At 44.8% G+C, this 23,992-nt stretch overlaps 1 protein-coding gene across 1 annotated transcript in view; it reads left to right on the forward strand.

Annotated features, from left to right (window-relative positions):
- Positions 1-2,113: 2,113 nt before the first annotated feature.
- Positions 2,114-23,992, forward strand: part of LOC115119522 (GRAM domain-containing protein 2A-like) — an 86,456-nt gene continuing 64,577 nt past the window's right edge. Inside the window, exon 1 of the mRNA XM_065015942.1 lies at positions 2,114-2,359. The gene's annotated coding sequence lies outside the window, so the exon portion shown is untranslated. The remainder of the gene's footprint in view (positions 2,360-23,992) is intronic.

A 23,992-nucleotide genomic window follows, 5' to 3' on the forward strand; every position in this document is an offset into this window, starting at 1 on the left:
CAAAGTTAAGAAGTAGAATGTCACTGCACACTCTCAACTCCATACTCCTGGTGTGGTGTGGACTGAAGCTGGCTGGTGATACCTGTTACCAGCATAAACTACCATTTGTATTTTTTGACTATTGGATGTTCTTATAGGCATTATAGTATTGCCAGCCTAATCTCGGGAGTTGATAGGCTTGGAGTCATAAACAGCGCTGTGCTTCAAAAATTGCTAAGAGCTGCTGGAAAACGCAGTTAAGTGCTGTTTGAATGAATGAATGCTTACGAGCCTGCAGCTGCATACCACCGCTCAGTCAGACTGCTCTATCAAATATCAAATCAGACTTAATGATAATGGTCAAATCCGGAAACAATCATTTCTAAAACAAAACGTTTATTATTTCGGTGAAATACAGAACCGTTCCGTATGTTATCTAATGGGTGGCATCCCGAAGTCTAAATATTGCTGTTACATTGCACAACTTTTAATGTTATGGTCATAATTATGTAAAATTCTGGAAAATGTATTATGGTCTTCACACAGTTCGCAATGAGCCAGGCCCAAACTTTTGCATATACCCTGACTCTACTCGCACTGAACACAAAAGAAGTGACACAATTTTCCTAGTTAATATTGCCTGCGAACATGAATTTCTTTTAACTAAATATGCAGGTTTAAAAATAAATACTTCTGTGTGTTGATTTTAAGAAATACATTGATGTTTATGGTTAGGTACATTTGTGCAACGATTGTGCTTTTTTCGCGAATGCGCTTTTGCTAAATCACCACCTGTTTGGCGAAGTTGAAGTAAGCTGTGATTCGATGATAAATTAACAGGCAACGCATTGATTACATGCAACGCAGGACAAGCTAGTTAACCTAGTAATATCATCAACCATGTGTAGTTAACTAGTGATTATGTTAAGATTGGTTGTTTTTTTATGATAAGTTTAATGCTAGCTAGCAACTTACCTTGTCTCCTTGCAGCCTCAAGGTCCTTTTGGTCCAGGTGGTCAGCCTGCCACGCAGTTTCCTCGTGGATTGCAATGTAATCGCCATAATCAGCGTCCAAAAAATCAGATAACCGATTGTTATGAAAACTTGAAATCGGCCCTAATTAATCGGCCATTCCGTAATAGTTTGCGAGCTCTGCCAAATCTGACGAGCGTCGTAGCCGGTGTAGTACGATTCAATCTTATTCCTGTATTGACGCGTTGCCTGTTTGATGGTTCGTTGGATGGCATAGCGGGATTTCTTATAAGCATCTGGATTAGAGTCCTGCTCCTTTAGCTCAATGCAGATGTTGCCTGTAATCCATGGCTTCTGGTCGGGGTATGTACGTACGGTCACTGTGGGGACGAAGTCATCGATGCACTTATTGATGAATCCAGTGACTGATGTGGTGTATTCCTCAATGCCATCAGGAAGAATCCCGGGAACATATTCCAGTCTGTGCTAGCAAAACAGTCCTGTAGCTTAGCAACCACGTCATCTGACCACTTCCGTAATACGATTCCTTTTTTATGGTGGTTCCACTGTGTCTTCAGAATGATCTGAAGGCAGGAAAGATGGAGTCAGGTTAAAACACACATGATTGGAATTCAAGATAGCTCCTCAGTCTTTCCTCCCATCTGACAACAGCCAACGTGAAGCACGTGGACTCCATACCCCCCTTAGCCATAACCCCCTTCTAATCAGGTGCTGGCTTCCTCCCTCCATCAGTTTTATTATGAAAGGCCCCTTTGTTCCACAACACAGTGCACATGCTTTTTAATATGGGAATGGACATTTTCTGTGTTCTTCGAATTGTGTAAGTCAATTTGCATGTTTTAATTTTCATAATTGAATGAACATGTCGGGTCTAGGGTTTAGCAAGAACCTCTCAGCCCACATAATGTATAATGCCGTAGGCTATCCATATTTGGACTAGGCCTATAGTGCCTAATATTATGTTGTTTAGCCAACATGATTCTGGATAAAAAATGTATACACAAGATATGAATAATGAGCGCTCTCTGTACGAATGAATGTCAGTGATGTCCTTGGTGCAGGTCCTTGGACCGTAAAGGCTACAGTTAGTAGGACACACAAAACAACGCAAGAGGAAGCGGGAATAAGCCACAGCCCACTGCGCTCGCAGATGCGATGCTCGGCGCAACAAGTCAGCCAGCAGACATTCCATGTGCTCAGTGCTCCTCTGCCTTCGTTTTGACAACTCCGAGAACCGCTTCTCCTCTTCCAGTTTTGTCTACCTTTCCCCACGGACTTCTTTACTATCGAAGACAATGATGTGGACATTCGGCCGAATTTTGTCTTCTGTGAGTGCGCCGTGGAAATGATATACTCGACAGCATAGCTACCCGCAGCTTCCGCCACGGTAGGTGTTGTCCACGTCAAGACCACAGACATCGTCATTGAGCGGCAGATTGATTTCTGCTTCGCGTTCCTGGTACTGGATTTGCCCGTTGTTTTTGAAGAAAGACAAGTTAATTGGAAATAGGACAGACATGAGCTGACGATTAGGGAACAACTGATTCAAGTCGGACAGTAGCCTAACGTTATTATGATTATGTTATTACATAACGATCATAAGGGACGCTATCAAAATAGGTGGAGACAGATTGGTACTTGGTCATATAAATGTGTTTTTTGAATTGCATAATGAAAATCTTCAACACTCATGCGACTGTGCTGTGGAGTAGTCTATGCACTAATCCTATCCATTTATAACTATTTATCTTGGACAGGTCGCAGTTGTAAATGAGAACTTGTTCCCAACTAGCCTACCTGATTAAATAAAGGTGAAATAAATTAAATTGTTACAAAGGAAACTAAAAACGTGAAAACTGCTAAGGCATTCTTCTGTGCCAACTTGAACAGTTTATTCAGAATATTGAACAAGGTGCGGAGAGCGATAGCGTTCCAGTGTGTTAACAATACGACGTCACATCGACTGTACGGTTCTCACACGGTCGTGTCTATTTCGGGGAATGGAAACATATCACCCAGTATGTGATGTTCCACCCGTGGGTCTGCAAGTTATGTTGTTGGGGTATGATGATTAGTTTACCTCACAGCACCTTGTACATTTAGTGTCTGTCTGAAAAGTGACGACAGGCATGTTCTAATTATAAGACAGATCATCAGTTACAGACAGTGGTTAGTAACGAGACACACTACTATCAGACAGATCATCATTACAGACCGTGGTTAGTAACGAGACACACTACTATCAGACAGATCATTAGTTACAGACAGTGGTTAGTAATGAGACACACTACTATCAGACAGATCATTAGTTACAGACAGTGGTTAGTAATGAGACACACTACTATCAGACAGATCATTAGTTACAGACAGTGGTTAGTAACGAGACACACTACTATCAGACAGATCATCAGTTACAGACCGTGGTTAGTAACGAGACACACTACTATCAGACAGATCGTCAGTTACAGACAGTGGTTAGTAACAAGACACACTACTATCAGACAGATCATCAGTTACAGACAGTGGTTAGTAACGAGACACACTACCATCAGACAGATCGTCAGTTACAGACAGTGGTTAGTAACGAGACACACTACTATCAGACAGATCATTAGTTACAGACAGTGGTTAGTAACGAGACACACTACTATCAGACAGATCATTAGTTACAGACAGTGGTTAGTAATGAGACACACTACCATCAGACAGATCATCAGTTACAGACAGTGGTTAGTAATGAGACACACTACCATCAGACAGATCATCAGTTACAGACAGTGGTTAGTAACGAGACACACTACTATCAGACAGATCATTAGTTACAGACAGTGGTTAGTAACGAGACACACTACCATCAGACAGATCATCAGTTACAGACAGTGGTTAGTAACGAGACACACTACCATCAGACAGATCATCAGTTACAGACAGTGGTTAGTAATGAGACACACTACTATCAGACAGATCGTCAGTTACAGACAGTGGTTAGTAATGAGACACACTACTATCAGACAGATCATTAGTAACAGACAGTGGTTAGTAACTAGACACACTACTATCAGACAGATCATTAGTTACAGACAGTGGTTAGTAACGAGACACACTACCATCAGACAGATCGTCAGTTACAGACAGTGGTTAGTAATGAGACACACTACTATCAGACAGATCATCAGTTACAGACAGTGGTTAGTAACGAGACACATTACCATCAGACAGATCATCAGTTACAGACAGTGGTTAGTAACGAGACACACTACCATCAGACAGATCATCAGTTACAGACAGTGGTTAGTAATGAGACACACTACTATCAGACAGATCATTAGTTACAGACAGTGGTTAGTAACTAGACACACTACTATCAGACAGATCATCAGTTACAGACCGTGGTTAGTAATGAGACACACTACTATCAGACAGATCATCAGTTACAGACAGTGGTTAGTAACGAGACACACTACCATCAGACAGATCATCAGTTACAGACAGTGGTTAGTAATGAGACACACTACTATCAGACAGATCATTAGTTACAGACAGTGGTTAGTAACTAGACACACTACTATCAGACAGATCATCAGTTACAGACCGTGGTTAGTAATGAGACACACTACTATCAGACAGATCATCAGTTACAGACAGTGGTTAGTAACGAGACACACTACCATCAGACAGATCATCAGTTACAGACAGTGGTTAGTAATGAGACACACTACCATCAGACAGATCGTCAGTTACAGACAGTGACTTGCGTGGGTAAAATCAATGGGAAAGCCATACAAAAAGCCATATTGCAACCTATGTATTGTGATAATTGCGTAGTTTGCGCTATAACCTGTTAGTTCATGTGCCTTGACACCGTGATGTACAGGCCTAAAGGCAGAGACAGTAAGAAGACACAGTGGCAGAATAAATTCAACCACACCTTTTGTTTCGTCACAAAACCGGAGAGCAACATCTGTCCAGTTAAGTCCACAAAGCATATTGCTTGTGACAAACCGTTAAAGGACCTACAGCATGGTCAAGCAAGTTAATGTTTCTGACATTTTCAGACCACTAAACAACTATTGATTTAGAACCACAGAGAGTTACTGTCGGTCACAAAGAAAACAGGAGCTGCCTCCACTATACTATACATCAACATTTCAACATCATCAAATACAGTGACAAAAAATACCAAACACAATTTAGTCCAATCAACAAGTTAAATATGATGTGACTTTCCATGGTGATGTTTTCTCTGTGTGTGTGTGGGGGGGGGGGGTGGTGCGTTTGTGCAAGTAGAAAAAGATGTTGAGTCACCCTACTTGTTGAGAAACACCAATGCCATCCTTCTCTCTTTCATGTTGACAAAACGGTCTATCACTCTGTCATACAGTACACACTTTTATTTGTTGTTGCCCTAGGCTACCTGTATAAAATGCTTGCTCGCTAACCGAACTTCCATTCATGGGCAAAGTTAGCTAGTTAACATTAGCCTTCTGCATCTAGCTACATATTGAACTTCCATCCTCTCAGTCCAGGGGCACAATGTATTTTATGGTTGGATCAGAATTGCCATTATAATCAAATCAAATCAAATTGTATTAGTCACATGCGCCGAATACAACAGGTGTGACCTTACAGTGAAATGCTTACTTACAAGCCCCTAACCAACAATGCAGTTTAAAAAAAATACTGATTAAAATAAGAAATAAAAGTAACAAGTAATTAAAGAGCAGCAGTAAAATAACAATCACGGGACTATATACAGGGGGGGTACCGGTACAGAGTCAATGTGCGGGGTTAGTTGAGGTAATATATACATGTAGGTAGAGTTATTAAAGTGACTGATGATAACAACAGAGAGAAGCAGCGGTGTAAAAGAGGGGGGGGGGGGGGTCAATGCAAATAGTCTGTTTAGCCATTTGATTAGGTGTTCAGGAGTTTTATGGCTTGGGGGGTAGAAGCTGTTTATAAGCCTCTTGTACCAAGACTTGGCGCTCCTGTACCACTTGCCGTGCGTTAGCAGAGAGAGCAGTCTATGACTAGGGTGGCTGGAGTCTTTGACAATTTTCAGGGCCTTCCTCTGACACTGCCTGGTATAGAGGTCCTGGATGGCAGGAAGCTTGGCCACAGTGATGTACTGGGCCGTTCGCACTACCCTCTGTAGTGCCTTGCGGTCGGAGGCCGAGCAGTTGCCATACCAGGCAGTGATGCAACCAGTGCTCTCGATGGTGCAGCTGTAGAAGCTTTTGAGGATCCGAGGACCCATGCCGAATAGGTTTTGTCGTGCCCTCTTCGAGACTGTCGATGAGAATGGGGGCGTGCTCGGTCCTCTTTTTCCAGTAGTCCACAATCATTTCCTTTGTCTTGATCACATTGAGGGAGAGGTTGTTGTCCTGGCACCACACAGCCAGGTCTCTGACCACCTCCGTATAGGCTGTCTCGTTGTTGTCGGTGGTCAGGCCTAACACTGTTATGTCATCGGCAAACTTAATGATGGTGTTGGAGTTGTGCCTGGCCGTGCAGTCATGAGTAAACAGAGAGTACAGGAGGGGACTGAGCACTCACCCCTGAGGGACCCCTGTGTTGAGGATCAGCGTGGCAGATGTGTTGTTACCTACCCTTACCACCTAGGGGCGGCCCGTCAGGAAGTCCAGAACCCAGTTGCAGAGGGAGGTGTTTAGTCCCAGGGTCCTTAGCTTGTTGATGAGCTTTGAGGGCACTATTGTGTTGAACGCTGAGCTGTAGTCAATGAATAGCATTCTCACACAGGTTTTCCTTTTGTCCAGGTGGGAAAGGGCAGTGTGGAGTGCAATAGAGATTGCATCATCTGTGGATCTGTTGGGGCGGTATGCAGATTGGAGTGGGTCTATGGTTTCTGGGATAATGGTATTGATGTGAGCCATGACCAGCCTTTCAAAGCACTTCATGGCTACAGACATGAGTGCTACGGGTCGGTAGTCATTTAGGCAGGTTACCTTAGTATTCTTGGGCACAGGGACTATGGTGGTCTGCTTAAAACATGTTGGTATTACAGACTCAGACAGGGAGAGGTTGAAAATGTCAGTGAAGACACTTGCCAGTTGATCAGCGCATGCTCTCAGTACACGTCCTGGTAATCCGTCTGGCCCTGCCGCCTTGTGAATGTTGACCTGTTTAAAGGTCTTACTCACATCGGCTGCGGAGAGCGTGATCACACAGTCTTCCGGAACAGCTGGTGCTCTCATGCATTCAATGCTGTCTTAGTGCCAGCCTCAGTCTGTGGTGGTATGTAAACAGCTACGGAAAATACAGATGAAAGCACTCTAGGTAGATAGTGTTGTCTACAGTTTATCAAGAGATGCACTACCTCAGGCAAGAACTAGTTTGAGACTTCCTATTATTTACAAAAAATACATAGTCCGCCACCCCTTGTCTTACCAGACGCTGCTGTTCTATCCTGCCGGTACAGTGTATAACCAGCCAGCTGTATGTGGATAGTGTCGTTCAGCCACGACTCCATGAAGTATAAGATATTACAGTTTTGAATGTCCCGTTGGTAGTTTAATCTTGCGCAAAGGTCATTGATTTTATTCTCCAAAGGTTGCACGTTTACTAGCACAATGGAGGGAAGTGGGGGTTTATTCAATCGCCTACAAATTCTCAGAAGACAGCCCACCCTCTGGCCCCTTTTTCTCTGCCTCCTCTTAACGCAAATCACAGGGATGTGGCCTGTTCCCAAGAAAGCAGTATATCATTCACGTCAGACTCGTTCAAGGAAAAAAATAATTCTGCCAGTCCGTGGTGAGTAATCGCAGTCCTGATGTCCAGAAGTTGTTTTCAGTCATAAGAGACGGTAGCGGCAACATTATGTACAAAATACGTTTAAAAAAAAAAAAGTTACAAACAATGTGAAATAATGAACAAAAAACACAATCGGTTGGGGACACGTAACACATCAGCCTTCTTCTCCGGCGCCAATTTGATTTTTAATTGTAAAAAATAAATAAAAAATCAATGGCCTGTATGTAGAATTAAGTAAAATCACAAGTTCAAATCCATGTCTCCATCCATGGCTAATTTAGGAAATGGACAATTTTAGCTAGCTAGCTTGTCACCGGAGGACAACAACACAAGGAGATGAACTACCAGTTTCTGTCAATGAGTAAGCCTATGCTCTCGATGTGATTTGAGCGAAGCCAAATCCAAACTGGCATATACAGCTTTTTAATAGCTTCCCCTCTGATCTGATCTGTATACAGTATTATAATAGCTTCCTCTCTGGTCTGATCTGTATACAGTATTATAATAGCTTCCCTATGGTCTGATCTGTATACAGTATTATAATAGCTTCCCCTATGGTCTGATCTGTATACAGTATTATAATAGCTTCCCCTATGGTCTGATCTGTATACAGTATTATAATAGCTTCCTCTCTGGTCTGATCTGTATACAGTATTATAATAGCTTCCTCTATGGTCTGATCTGTATACAGTATTATAATAGCTTCCCTATGGTCTGATCTGTATACAGTATTATAATAGCTTCCCCTATGGTCTGATCTGTATACAGTATTATAATAGCTTCCCCTATGGTCTGATCTGTATACAGTATTATAATAGCTTCCCCTATGGTCTGATCTGTATACAGTATTATAATAGCTTCCCCTATGGTCTGATCTGTATATAGTATTATAATAGCTTCCCCTATGGTCTGATCTGTATATAGTATTATAATAGCTTCCCCTATGGTCTGATCTGTATATAGTATTATAATAGCTTCCCCTATGGTCTGATCTGTATATAGTATTATAATAGCTTCCCCTATGGTCTGATCTGTATACAGTATTATAATAGCTTCCCCTATGGTCTGATCTGTATATAGTATCATAATAGCTTAGCTTAGCTTTCATTTGACACCCATTTTGAAAGGACCCATTCACATGTTGGGTTGAATGGGACCTTTTACATGGAAATGGCCTTGGGTCATGTGATTCTCATGCAGCATTTGTGGCATAGATCTCATTTATTTATTTCACCTTTATTTAACTAGGTAAGTCAGTTAAGAACAGATTCTTATTTACAATGACGGCCTTCCCCGGCCAAACTCAGAACGGCGCTGAGCCCGTTGTACGCCACCCAATCACGGCCAGTTGTGATTCAGCCTGGATTTGAACAACGGTCTGTAGTGACGCCTCTAGCACTGAGATGCAGTGCCTTAGACCGCTGCGTCAGTCGGAGCCCCGATTCAAGTCATGGGACCGATATTAACATTTTTTTAGCGCATCATTATAAAAAAATATTTATAAGTGATGTTGTTGAGCTTCACAATCAATTTGAGATACTTTTGGATTAATTGGACATGATGCCGCGAAAAATGCTAATATCCGTCCCCTGACTTGAATGGGATTTGTGCCAAAAATGCTAAACTGTTAGCATGTGGAAACAGTGCCAGGGAAACTAACCTAAGCAGTGATTACAGTCATACCTTGTCCACAGACTTGGGTGACCCTTTAATAACCTTCATCATCCCTTTAAGCAATAGTGTGTGTGTTGTAGTTTGAAGTTATTTAAAAAAAATCTTCCGTCATCATAACTATGGCATCAGTAATGTCATTATTACAACACTGTAAATAGGATTTGTGAGTTCAGGTAAACGGTCTTTCTGCTTTTTTAGAAAATGATTTATTTTATATGACGGGTTTCCAGATCGGCCTAATACAAGTACGGTTTTACCACACATTTCACTGATTTACTGTAGATAGGTTTTGTTCCCAATGATCTCATTCTTTCCCGCCTGGATGACGTCACGTTTGCCATTGTCTCAGCACAGGTACCCTTGTTTCAGGAACTGCGTGGTTCTTTGAGCTGTCATTGTCATAAGCCCAGGGCCATGTTTTTGTCTGCTGAATAGGAAAGAATACCGCAGCCTGCATTCCAGGTGATGTGATGTGTGTAGCCTGTAAAGTCCAGTTAAATGGGCCCTGAAGCTCAACACCATACCAATGGCAGCCAACGGTACTGTAAAGCCTGTCTCCCTTCATATTGAAAGGTTATCAGGTTCCATATGGCTCAACCTCTTTAATGTCCGAAAGAGACAAGATCTCTGATTATCTCCTATTTATTTAACTAGGTAAGTCAGTTATGAACAAATTCTTACTTATAATGACGGCCTATTTTTTTTATTTTACCTTTATTTAACCAAGAAATTCAGTTAAGAACAAATTCTTATTTTCATTGACGGCCTAGGAACAGTGGGTTAACTGCCTGTTCAGGGGCAGAACGACAGATTTGTACCTTGTCAGGTCGGGGATTCGAACTTGCAACCTTTCGGTTACTAGTCCAACGCTCTAACCACTAGGCTACCCTGCTGCCCCATTAATGTTTAGCAAGCCTGGTCTCCTCAAGTGAAGTAGGTTGGAAGCTTTTAAAGATAACCCTTTTATTAAACACAGCTCTCGGTCAATTTACATCTCAAATCAAATGTTATTGGTCGCATACACATATTTAGGAGATGTTATCGCGGGTGTAGAAAAATACTTCTGGGAAAAAAATAGTTTTATACACATGATAAGTGCAGTGACATTTGTTGTTTTACAGGGTCAGCCAAAATAGGACAACACCCCTGGAGCAAATTTCGGTTATGTGCCTTGCTCAAGGACAGATCGACAGATTTTTCAACTTGGGTATTCCAACCAGCAACCTTTTAGGTAATAGTACAACTCTCTAATGGCTAGGCTACCTGCTGCCCTGTGTCAGCTTGTGTTCTAATGGCTAGGCTACCTGCTGCCCTGTGTCAGCTTGTGTTCTAATGGCTAGGCTACCTGCTGCCCTGTGTCAGCTTGTGTTCTAATGGCTAGGCTACCTGCTGCCCTGTGTCAGCTTGTGTTCTAATGGCTAGGCTACCTGCTGCCCTGTGTCAGCTTGTGTTCTAACGGCTAGGCTACCTGCTGCCCTGTGTCAGCTTGTGTTCTAATGGCTAGGCTACCTGCTGCCCTGTGTCAGCTTGTGTTCTAACGGCTAGGCTACCTGCTGCCCTGTGTCAGCTTGTGTTCTAACGGCTAGGCTACCTGCTGCCCTGTGTCAGCTTGTGTTCTAACGGCTAGGCTACCTGCTGCCCTGTGTCAGCTTGTTCTAACGGCTAGGCTACCTGCTGCCCTGTGTCAGCTTGTGTTCCAATGGCTAGGCTACCTGCTGCCCTGTGTCAGCTTGTGTTCTAACGGCTAGGCTACCTGCTGCCCTGTGTCAGCTTGTGTTCTAACGGCTAGGCTACCTGCTGCCCTGTGTCAGCTTGTGTTCTAACGGCTAGGCTACCTGCTGCCCTGTGTCAGCTTGTGTTCCAACGGCTAGGCTACCTGCTGCCCTGTGTCAGCTTGTGTTATAGATCAAGTCGGACACATCAATGTGATTGTTTGCTGTGTTTGAAATGGACTAATTTGTGGGACAGGCAGCACTGACATCACTGAAGGACACTTGAACAAGAGACCCATTGAGGAGGTCCAGAAATATTTTGGATCTAATTTGGAGCCAGTAGCAGCACTACACAATAGAACTGTTGATTGTTAGTTGTGAAGCCGCCGCTCCTTCAATGTCATTAGTTCTCCTGAAGAGCAGCCTTTATAGTGTGTTTTTTTAGTAATGACAGCGTACCATTTGTGAATGAACAGTAAACCTGTAGGCTCTTCGGTTGCACCCAAAGATGTAATCAGTTTAATTTCCATGCATGTGGATGGGTGTTGATTCCGGGCGAGAGGTGGAGATCATTTTCTTACCATTTGCATCAGTGTCCATGGAAGTGTTTATCCAGCCAAGTGCTGAAGACAGACAGGAGTAACATCATATCAGTACTGGAAGGTGTGAATACGTGTTTGTCTCACTGAATCATGTGTTTTACGACAGTGTCTGACTTGAGACGTAACGGCCCAGTCCACTGGGCAACAACAAAAAACTGGTTCAATTAACGTTGTTTCAACATTATCAATGTATTGTGATGTGGAAACCATGTGGAAAATACTGTACATTGGATTTTTTAGGGGTGGAATTTCAACCACAGGATTATGTTATCGTGGTAACCAAATTTCAACATAGACAAACCTTGTATAAAATATCTGAAATGTCAGATCTTCAACGTTATATCCTCTATCTGAAAATAAACATGCTAGACAGCACCTCCTACTGGAGAGTTGATCTATCTACAGCACCTCCTACTGGAGAGTTGATCTATCTACAGCACCTCCTACTGGAGGGTTGATCTATCTACAGCACCTCCTACTGGAGAGTTGATCTATCTACAGCACCTACTGGAGAGTTGATATATCTACAGCACCTACTGGAGAGTTGAACTATTAGGCTACCTGCTGCCCTGTGTCAGCTTGTGTTCTAACGGCTAGGCTACCTGCTGCCCTGTGTCAGCTTGTGTTATAACGGCTAGGCTACCTGCTGCCCTGTGTCAGCTTGTGTTCTAACGGCTAGGCTACCTGCTGCCCTGGTCAGCTTGTGTTCTAACGGCTAGGCTACCTGCTGCCCTGTGTCAGCTTGTGTTCTAACGGCTAGGCTACCTGCTGCCCTGTGTCAGCTTGTGTTCTAACAGCTAGGCTACCTGCTGCCCTGTGTCAGCTTGTGTTCCAACGGCTAGGCTACCTGCTGCCCTGTGTCAGCTTGTGTTATAGATCAAGTCGGACACATCAATGTGATTGTTTGCTCTGTTTGAAATGGACTAATTTGTGGGACAGGCAGCACTGAAGCGGTGACATCACTGAAGGACACTTGAACAAGAGACCCATTGAGGAGGTTCAGAAATATTTTGGATCTAATTTGGAGCCAGTAGCAGCACTACACAATAGAACTGTTGATTGTTAGTTGTGAAGCCGCCGCTCCTTCAATGTCATTAGTTCTCCTGAAGAGCAGCCTTTATAGTGTGTTTTTAGTAATGACAGCGTACCATTTGTGAATGAACAGTAAACCTGTAGGCTCTTCGGTTGCACCCAAAGATGTAATCAGTTTAATTTCCATGCATGTGGATGGGTGTTGATTCCGGGCGAGAGGTGGAGATCATTTTCTTACCATTTGCATCAGTGTCCATGGAAGTGTTTATCCAGCCAAGTGCTGAAGACAGACAGGAGTAACATCATATCAGTACTGGAAGGTGTGAATACGTGTTTGTCTCACTGAATCATGTGTTTTACGACAGTGTCTGACTTGAGACGTAACGGCCCAGTCCACTGGGCAACAACAAAAAACTGGTTCAATTAACGTTGTTTCAACATTATCAATGTATTGTGATGTAGAAACCATGTGGAAAATACTGTACATTGGATTTTTTTAGGGGTGGAATTTCAACCACAGGATTATGTTATCGTGGTAACCAAATTTCAACATAGACAAACCTTGTATAAAATATCTGAAATGTCAGATCTTCAACGTTATATCCTCTATCTGAAAATAAACATGCTAGACAGCACCTCCTACTGGAGAGTTGATCTATCTACAGCACCTCCTACTGGAGAGTTGATCTATCTACAGCACCTACTGGAGAGTTGATATATCTACAGCACCTACTGGAGAGTTGAACTATTAGGCTACCTGCTGCCCTGTGTCAGCTTGTGTTCTAACGGCTAGGCTACCTGCTGCCCTGTGTCAGCTTGTGTTCTAATGGCTAGGCTACCTGCTGCCCTGTGTCAGCTTGTGTTCTAATGGCTAGGCTACCTGCTGCCCTGTGTCAGCTTGTGTTCTAACGGCTAGGCTACCTGCTGCCCTGTGTCAGCTTGTGTTCTAACGGCTAGGCTACCTGCTGCCCTGTGTCTGCTTGTGTTCTAACGGCTAGGCTACCTGCTGCCCTGTGTCAGCTTGTGTTCTAACGGCTAGGCTACCTGCTGCCCTGTGTCAGCTTGTGTTCTAACGGCTAGGCTACCTGCTGCCCTGTGTCAGCTTGTGTTCTAACGGCTAGGCTACCTGCTGCCCTGTGTCAGCTTGTGTTCTAACGGCTAGGCTACCTGCTGCCCTGTGTCTGCTTGTGTTCTAACGGCTAGGTTACCTGCTGCCCTGTGTCAGCTTGTGTTCTAACGGCTAGGCTACCTGCTGCCCTGTGTCAGCTTGGGTTCTAACGGCTAGGCTACCTGCTGCCCTGTGTCAGCTTTTGTTCTAACGGCTAGGCTACCTGCTGCCCTGTGTCAGCTTGTGTTCTAACGGCTAGGCTACCTGCTGCCCTGTGTCAGCTTGTGTTCTAACGGCTAGGCTACCTGCTGCCCTGTGTCTGCTTGTGTTCTAACAGCTAGGCTACCTGCTGCCCTGTGTCAGCTTGTGTTCCAACGGCTAGGCTACCTGCTGCCCTGTGTCAGCTTGGGTTCTAACGGCTAGGCTACCTGCTGCCCTGTGTCAGCTTGTGTTCTAACGGCTAGGCTACCTGCTGCCCTGTGTCAGCTTGTGTTATAGATCAAGTCGGACACATCAATGTGATTGTTTGCTGTGTTTGAAATGGACTAATTTGTGGGACAGGCAGCACTGAAGTGGTGACATCACTGAAGGACACTTGAACAAGAGACCCATTGAGGAGGTTCAGAAATATTTTGGATCTAATTTGTAGCCAGTAGCAGCACTACACAATAGAACTGTTGATTGTTAGTTGTGAAGCCGCCGCTCCTTCAATGTCATTAGTTCTCCTGAAGAGCAGCCTTTATAGTGTGTTTTTTTAGTAATGACAGCGTACCATTTGTGAATGAACAGTAAACCTGTAGGCTCTTCGGTTGCACCCAAAGATGTAATCAGTTTAATTTCCATGCATGTGGATGGGTGTTGATTCCGGGCGAGAGGTGGAGATCATTTTCTTACCATTTGCATCAGTGTCCATGGAAGTGTTTATCCAGCCAAGTGCTGAAGACAGACAGGAGTAACATCATATCAGTACTGGAAGGTGTGAATACGTGTTTGTCTCACTGAATCATGTGTTTTACGACAGTGTCTGACTTGAGACGTAACGGCCCAGTCCACTGGGCAACAACAAAAAACTGGTTCAATTAACGTTGTTTCAACATTATCAATGTATTGTGATGTGGAAAATACTGTACATTGGATTTTTTTAGGGGTGGAATTTCAACCACAGGATTATGTTATCGTGGTAACCAAATTTCAACATAGACAAACCTTGTATAAAATATCTGAAATGTCAGATCTTCAACGTTATATCCTCTATCTGAAAATAAACATGCTAGACAGCACCTCCTACTGGAGAGTTGATCTATCTACAGCACCTCCTACTGGAGAGTTGATCTATCTACAGCACCTCCTACTGGAGAGTTGATCTATCTACAGCACCTCCTACTGGAGAGTTGATCTATCTACAGCACCTACTGGAGAGTTGATATATCTACAGCACCTACTGGAGAGTTGAACTATTAGGCTACCTGCTGCCCTGTGTCAGCTTGTGTTCTAACGGCTAGGCTACCTGCTGCCCTGTGTCAGCTTGTGTTCTAACGGCTAGGCTACCTGCTGCCCTGTGTCAGCTTGGTTCTAACGGCTAGGCTACCTGCTGCCCTGTGTCAGCTTGGGTTCTAACGGCTAGGCTACCTGCTGCCCTGTGTCAGCTTGTGTTCTAACGGCTAGGCTACCTGCTGCCCTGTGTCAGCTTGTGTTCTAAATGCTAGGCTACCTGCTGCCCTGTGTCAGCTTGTGTTCTAACGGCTAGGCTACCTGCTGCCCTGTGTCAGCTTGTGTTCCAACGGCTAGGCTACCTGCTGCCCTGTGTCAGCTTGTGTTCTAACGGCTAGGCTACCTGCTGCCCTGTGTCAGCTTGTGTTCCAACGGCTAGGCTACCTGCTGCCCTGTGTCAGCTTGTGTTCTAACGGCTAGGCTACCTGCTGCCCTGTGTCAGCTTGTGTTCTAACGGCTAGGCTACCTGCTGCCCTGTGTCAGCTTGTGTTATAGATCAAGTCGGACACATCAATGTGATTGTTTGCTGTGTTTGAAATGGACTAATTTGTGGGACAGGCAGCACTGAAGCGGTGACATCACTGAAGGACACTTGAACAAGAGACCCATTGAGGAGGTTCAGAAATATTTTGGATCTAATTTGGAGCCAGTAGCAGCACTACACAATAGAACTGTTGATTGTTAGTTGTGAAGCCGCCGCTCCTTCAATGTCATTAGTTCTCCTGAAGAGCAGCCTTTATAGTGTGTTTTTAGTAATGACAGCGTACCATTTGTGAATGAACAGTAAACCTGTAGGCTCTTCGGTTGCACCCAAAGATGTAATCAGTTTAATTTCCATGCATGTGGATGGGTGTTGATTCCGGGCGAGAGGTGGAGATCATTTTCTTACCATTTGCATCAGTGTCCATGGAAGTGTTTATCCAGCCAAGTGCTGAAGACAGACAGGAGTAACATCATATCAGTACTGGAAGGTGTGAATACGTGTTTGTCTCACTGAATCATGTGTTTTACGACAGTGTCTGACTTGAGACGTAACGGCCCAGTCCACTGGGCAACAACAAAAACTGGTTCAATTAACGTTGTTTCAACATTATCAATGTATTGTGATGTGGAAACCATGTGGAAAATACTGTACATTGGATTTTTTAGGGGTGGAATTTCAACCACAGGATTATGTTATCGTGGTAACCAAATTTCAACATAGACAAACCTTGTATAAAATATCTGAAATGTCAGATCTTCAACGTTATATCCTCTATCTGAAAATAAACATGCTAGACAGCACCTCCTACTGGAGAGTTGATCTATCTACAGCACCTCCTACTGGAGAGTTGATCTATCTACAGCACCTCCTACTGGAGAGTTGATCTATCTACAGCACCTCCTACTGGAGAGTTGATCTATCTACAGCACCTACTGGAGAGTTGATATATCTACAGCACCTACTGGAGAGTTGAACTATTAGGCTACCTGCTGCCCTGTGTCAGCTTGTGTTCTAACGGCTAGGCTACCTGCTGCCCTGTGTCAGCTTGTGTTATAACGGCTAGGCTACCTGCTGCCCTGTGTCAGCTTGTGTTCTAATGGCTAGGCTACCTGCTGCCCTGTGTCAGCTTGTGTTCTAATGGCTAGGCTACCTGCTGCCCTGTGTCAGCTTGTGTTGTAACGGCTAGGCTACCTGCTGCCCTGTGTCAGCTTGTGTTCTAACGGCTAGGCTACCTGCTGCCCTGTGTCAGCTTGTGTTCTAACGGCTAGGCTACCTGCTGCCCTGGTCAGCTTGTGTTCTAACGGCTAGGCTACCTGCTGCCCTGTGTCAGCTTGTGTTCTAACAGCTAGGCTACCTGCTGCCCTGTGTCAGCTTGTGTTCTAACAGCTAGGCTACCTGCTGCCCTGTGTCAGCTTGTGTTCCAATGGCTAGGCTACCTGCTGCCCTGTGTCAGCTTGTGTTCCAACGGCTAAGCTACCTGCTGCCCTGTGTGTGTTCTAACGGCTAGGCTACCTGCTGCCCCGTGTCAGCTTGTGTTCTAACGGCTAGGCTACCTACTGCCCTGTGTCAGCTTGTGTTCTAACGGCTAGGCTACCTGCTGCCCTGTGTCAGCTTGTGTTCTAACGGCTAGGCTACCTGCTGCCCTGTGTCTGCTTGTGTTCTAACGGCTAGGCTACCTGCTGCCCTGTGTCTGCTTGTGTTCTAACGGCTAGGCTACCTGCTGCCCTGTGTCAGCTTGGGTTCTAACGGCTAGGCTACCTGCTGCCCTGTGTCAGCTTTTGTTCTAACGGCTAGGCTACCTGCTGCCCTGTGTCAGCTTGTGTTCTAACGGCTAGGCTACCTGCTGCCCTGTGTCAGCTTGTGTTCCAACGGCTAGGCTACCTGCTGCCCTGTGTCAGCTTGTGTTCCAACGGCTAGGCTACCTGCTGCCCTGTGTCAGCTTGTGTTCCAACGGCTAGGCTACCTGCTGCCCTGTGTCAGCTTGTGTTCCAACGGCTAGGCTACCTGCTGCCCTGTGTCAGCTTGTGTTCCAACGGCTAGGCTACCTGCTGCCCTGTGTCAGCTTGTGTTCCAACGGCTAGGCTACCTGCTGCCCTGTGTCAGCTTGTGTTCTAACGGCTAGGCTACCTGCTGCCCTGTGTCAGCTTGTGTTCCAACGGCTAGGCTACCTGCTGCCCTGTGTCAGCTTGTGTTCTAACGGCTAGGCTACCTGCTGCCCTGTGTCAGCTTGTGTTCCAACGGCTAGGCTACCTGCTGCCCTGTGTCAGCTTGTGTTCTAACGGCTAGGCTACCTGCTGCCCTGTGTCAGCTTGTGTTCTAACGGCTAGGCTACCTGCTGCCCTGTGTCAGCTTGTGTTATAGATCAAGTCGGACACATCAATGTGATTGTTTGCTGTGTTTGAAATGGACTAATTTGTGGGACAGGCAGCACTGAAGCGGTGACATCACTGAAGGACACTTGAACAAGAGACCCATTGAGGAGGTTCAGAAATATTTTGGATCTAATTTGGAGCCAGTAGCAGCACTACACAATAGAACTGTTGATTGTTAGTTGTGAAGCCGCCGCTCCTTCAATGTCATTAGTTCTCCTGAAGAGCAGCCTTTATAGTGTGTTTTTAGTAATGACAGCGTACCATTTGTGAATGAACAGTAAACCTGTAGGCTCTTCGGTTGCACCCAAAGATGTAATCAGTTTAATTTCCATGCATGTGGATGGGTGTTGATTCCGGGCGAGAGGTGGAGATCATTTTCTTACCATTTGCATCAGTGTCCATGGAAGTGTTTATCCAGCCAAGTGCTGAAGACAGACAGGAGTAACATCATATCAGTACTGGAAGGTGTGAATACGTGTTTGTCTCACTGAATCATGTGTTTTACGACAGTGTCTGACTTGAGACGTAACGGCCCAGTCCACTGGGCAACAACAAAAAACTGGTTCAATTAACGTTGTTTCAACATTATCAATGTATTGTGATGTGGAAAATACTGTACATTGGATTTTTTAGGGGTGGAATTTCAACCACAGGATTATGTTATCGTGGTAACCAAATTTCAACATAGACAAACCTTGTATAAAATATCTGAAATGTCAGATCTTCAACGTTATATCCTCTATCTGAAAATAAACATGCTAGACAGCACCTCCTACTGGAGAGTTGATCTATCTACAGCACCTCCTACTGGAGAGTTGATCTATCTACAGCACCTCCTACTGGAGAGTTGATCTATCTACAGCACCTCCTACTGGAGAGTTGATCTATCTACAGCACCTACTGGAGAGTTGATATATCTACAGCACCTACTGGAGAGTTGAACTATTAGGCTACCTGCTGCCCTGTGTCAGCTTGTGTTCTAACGGCTAGGCTACCTGCTGCCCTGTGTCAGCTTGTGTTCTAACGGCTAGGCTACCTGCTGCCCTGTGTCAGCTTGGGTTCTAACGGCTAGGCTACCTGCTGCCCTGTGTCAGCTTGGGTTCTAACGGCTAGGCTACCTGCTGCCCTGTGTCAGCTTGTGTTCTAACGGCTAGGCTACCTGCTGCCCTGTGTCAGCTTGTGTTCTAAATGCTAGGCTACCTGCTGCCCTGTGTCAGCTTGTGTTCTAACGGCTAGGCTACCTGCTGCCCTGTGTCAGCTTGTGTTCCAACGGCTAGGCTACCTGCTGCCCTGTGTCAGCTTGTGTTCTAACGGCTAGGCTACCTGCTGCCCTGTGTCAGCTTGTGTTCCAACGGCTAGGCTACCTGCTGCCCTGTGTCAGCTTGTGTTCTAACGGCTAGGCTACCTGCTGCCCTGTGTCAGCTTGTGTTCTAACGGCTAGGCTACCTGCTGCCCTGTGTCAGCTTGTGTTATAGATCAAGTCGGACACATCAATGTGATTGTTTGCTGTGTTTGAAATGGACTAATTTGTGGGACAGGCAGCACTGAAGCGGTGACATCACTGAAGGACACTTGAACAAGAGACCCATTGAGGAGGTTCAGAAATATTTTGGATCTAATTTGGAGCCAGTAGCAGCACTACACAATAGAACTGTTGATTGTTAGTTGTGAAGCCGCCGCTCCTTCAATGTCATTAGTTCTCCTGAAGAGCAGCCTTTATAGTGTGTTTTTTTAGTAATGACAGCGTACCATTTGTGAATGAACAGTAAACCTGTAGGCTCTTCGGTTGCACCCAAAGATGTAATCAGTTTAATTTCCATGCATGTGGATGGGTGTTGATTCCGGGCGAGAGGTGGAGATCATTTTCTTACCATTTGCATCAGTGTCCATGGAAGTGTTTATCCAGCCAAGTGCTGAAGACAGACAGGAGTAACATCATATCAGTACTGGAAGGTGTGAATACGTGTTTGTCTCACTGAATCATGTGTTTTACGACAGTGTCTGACTTGAGACGTAACGGCCCAGTCCACTGGGCAACAACAAAAAACTGGTTCAATTAACGTTGTTTCAACATTATCAATGTATTGTGATGTGGAAACCATGTGGAAAATACTGTACATTGGATTTTTTTAGGGGTGGAATTTCAACCACAGGATTATGTTATCGTGGTAACCAAATTTCAACATAGACAAACCTTGTATAAAATATCTGAAATGTCAGATCTTCAACGTTATATCCTCTATCTGAAAATAAACATGCTAGACAGCACCTCCTACTGGAGAGTTGATCTATCTACAGCACCTCCTACTGGAGAGTTGATCTATCTACAGCACCTCCTACTGGAGAGTTGATCTATCTACAGCACCTCCTACTGGAGAGTTGATCTATCTACAGCACCTACTGGAGAGTTGATATATCTACAGCACCTACTGGAGAGTTGAACTATTAGGCTACCTGCTGCCCTGTGTCAGCTTGTGTTCTAACGGCTAGGCTACCTGCTGCCCTGTGTCAGCTTGTGTTATAACGGCTAGGCTACCTGCTGCCCTGTGTCAGCTTGTGTTCTAATGGCTAGGCTACCTGCTGCCCTGTGTCAGCTTGTGTTCTAATGGCTAGGCTACCTGCTGCCCTGTGTCAGCTTGTGTTGTAACGGCTAGGCTACCTGCTGCCCTGTGTCAGCTTGTGTTCTAACGGCTAGGCTACCTGCTGCCCTGTGTCAGCTTGTGTTCTAACGGCTAGGCTACCTGCTGCCCTGGTCAGCTTGTGTTCTAACGGCTAGGCTACCTGCTGCCCTGTGTCAGCTTGTGTTCTAACAGCTAGGCTACCTGCTGCCCTGTGTCAGCTTGTGTTCTAACAGCTAGGCTACCTGCTGCCCTGTGTCAGCTTGTGTTCCAATGGCTAGGCTACCTGCTGCCCTGTGTCAGCTTGTGTTCCAACGGCTAAGCTACCTGCTGCCCTGTGTGTGTTCTAACGGCTAGGCTACCTGCTGCCCCGTGTCAGCTTGTGTTCTAACGGCTAGGCTACCTACTGCCCTGTGTCAGCTTGTGTTCTAACGGCTAGGCTACCTGCTGCCCTGTGTCAGCTTGTGTTCTAACGGCTAGGCTACCTGCTGCCCTGTGTCTGCTTGTGTTCTAACGGCTAGGCTACCTGCTGCCCTGTGTCTGCTTGTGTTCTAACGGCTAGGCTACCTGCTGCCCTGTGTCAGCTTGGGTTCTAACGGCTAGGCTACCTGCTGCCCTGTGTCAGCTTTTGTTCTAACGGCTAGGCTACCTGCTGCCCTGTGTCAGCTTGTGTTCTAACGGCTAGGCTACCTGCTGCCCTGTGTCAGCTTGTGTTCCAACGGCTAGGCTACCTGCTGCCCTGTGTCAGCTTGTGTTCCAACGGCTAGGCTACCTGCTGCCCTGTGTCAGCTTGTGTTCCAACGGCTAGGCTACCTGCTGCCCTGTGTCAGCTTGTGTTCTAACGGCTAGGCTACCTGCTGCCCTGTGTCAGCTTGTGTTCCAACGGCTAGGCTACCTGCTGCCCTGTGTCAGCTTGTGTTCCAACGGCTAGGCTACCTGCTGCCCTGTGTCAGCTTGTGTTCCAACGGCTAGGCTACCTGCTGCCCTGTGTCAGCTTGTGTTCTAACGGCTAGGCTACCTGCTGCCCTGTGTCAGCTTGTGTTATAGATCAAGTCGGACACATCAATGTGATTGTTTGCTGTGTTTGAAATGGACTAATTTGTGGGACAGGCAGCACTGAAGTGGTGACATCACTGAAGGACACTTGAACAAGAGACCCATTGAGGAGGTTCAGAAATATTTTGGATCTAATTTGGAGCTGGTTGTGCTCTTCAGATGGTTGAAAGCATAGTGATAACACACTGGGAATTAGACATTGGTTTTCCATTGGAATCTGGTTGTGCTCTTCAGATGGTTGAAAGCATAGTGATAACACACTGGGAATTAGACATTGTTTTTCCATTGGAATCTGGTTGTGCTCTTCAGATGGTTGAAAGCATAGTGATAACACACTGGGAATTAGACATTGGTTTTCCATTGGAATCTGGTTGTGCTCTTCAGATGGTTGAAAGCATAGTGATAACACACTGGGAATTAGACATTGGTTTTCCATTGGAATCTGGTTGTGCTCTTCAGATGGTTGAAAGCATAGTGATAACACACTGGGAATTAGACATTGGTTTTCCATTGGAATCTGGTTGTTCTCTTCAGATGGTTGAAAGCATAGTGATAACACACTGGGAATTAGACATTGGTTTTCCATTGGAATCTGGTTGTGCTCTTCAGATGGTTGAAAGCATAGTGATAACACACTGGGAATTAGACATTGGTTTTCCATTGGAATCTGGTTGTGCTCTTCAGATGGTTGAAAGCATAGTGATAACACACTGGGAATTAGACATTGGTTTTCCATTGGAATCTGGTTGTGCTCTTCAGATGGTTGAAAGCATAGTGATAACACACTGGGAATTAGACATTGGTTTTCCATTGGAATCTGGTTGTGCTCTTCAGATGGTTGAAAGCATAGTGATAACACACTGGGAATTAGACATTGGTTTTCCATTGGAATCTGGTTGTGCTCTTCAGATGGTTGAAAGCATAGTGATAACACACTGGGAATTAGACATTGTTTTTCCATTGGAATCTGGTTGTGCTCTTCAGATGGTTGAAAGCATAGTGATAACACACTGGGAATTAGACATTGGTTTTCCATTGGAATCTGGTTGTGCTCTTCAGATGGTTGAAAGCATAGTGATAACACACTGGGAATTAGACATTGGTTTTCCATTGGAATCTGGTTGTGCTCTTCAGATGGTTGAAAGCATAGTGATAACACACTGGGAATTAGACATTGTTTTTCCATTGGAATCTGGTTGTGCTCTTCAGATGGTTGAAAGCATAGTGATAACACACTGGGAATTAGACATTGGTTTTCCATTGGAATCTGGTTGTGCTCTTCAGATGGTTGAAAGCATAGTGATAACACACTGGGAATTAGACATTGGTTTTCCATTGGAATCTGGTTGTGCTCTTCAGATGGTTGAAAGCATAGTGATAACACACTGGGAATTAGACATTGGTTTTCCATTGGAATCTGGTTGTGCTCTTCAGGTGGTTGAAAGCATAGTGATAACACACTGGGAATTAGACATTGGTTTTCCATTGGAATCTGGTTGTGCTCTTCAGATGGTTGAAAGCATAGTGATAACACACTGGGAATTAGACATTGGTTTTCCATTGGAATCTGGTTGTGCTCTTCAGGTGGTTGAAAGCATAGTGATAACACACTGGGAATTAGACATTGTTTTTCCATTGGAATCTGGTTGTGCTCTTCAGATGGTTGAAAGCATAGTGATAACACACTGGGAAGTAGACATTGTTTTTCCATTGGAATCTGGTTGTGCTCTTCAGGTGGTTGAAAGCATAGTGATAACACACTGGGAATTAGACATTGTTTTTCCATTGGAATCTGGTTGTGCTCTTCAGATGGTTGAAAGCATAGTGATAACACACTGGGAATTAGACATTGTTTTTCCATTGGAATCTGGTTGTGCTCTTCAGATGGTTGAAAGCATAGTGATAACACACTGGGAATTAGACATTGGTTTTCCATTGGAATCTGGTTGTGCTCTTCAGATGGTTGAAAGCATAGTGATAACACACTGGGAATTAGACATTGGTTTTCCATTGGAATCTGGTTGTGCTCTTCAGATGGTTGAAAGCATAGTGATAACACACTGGGAATTAGACATTGGTTTTCCATTGGAATCTGGTTGT

The sequence above is a fragment of the Oncorhynchus nerka genome, unplaced genomic scaffold (genome assembly GCF_034236695.1).
Source record: "Oncorhynchus nerka isolate Pitt River unplaced genomic scaffold, Oner_Uvic_2.0 unplaced_scaffold_1205, whole genome shotgun sequence".
Lineage (NCBI taxonomy): Eukaryota > Metazoa > Chordata > Actinopteri > Salmoniformes > Salmonidae > Oncorhynchus > Oncorhynchus nerka.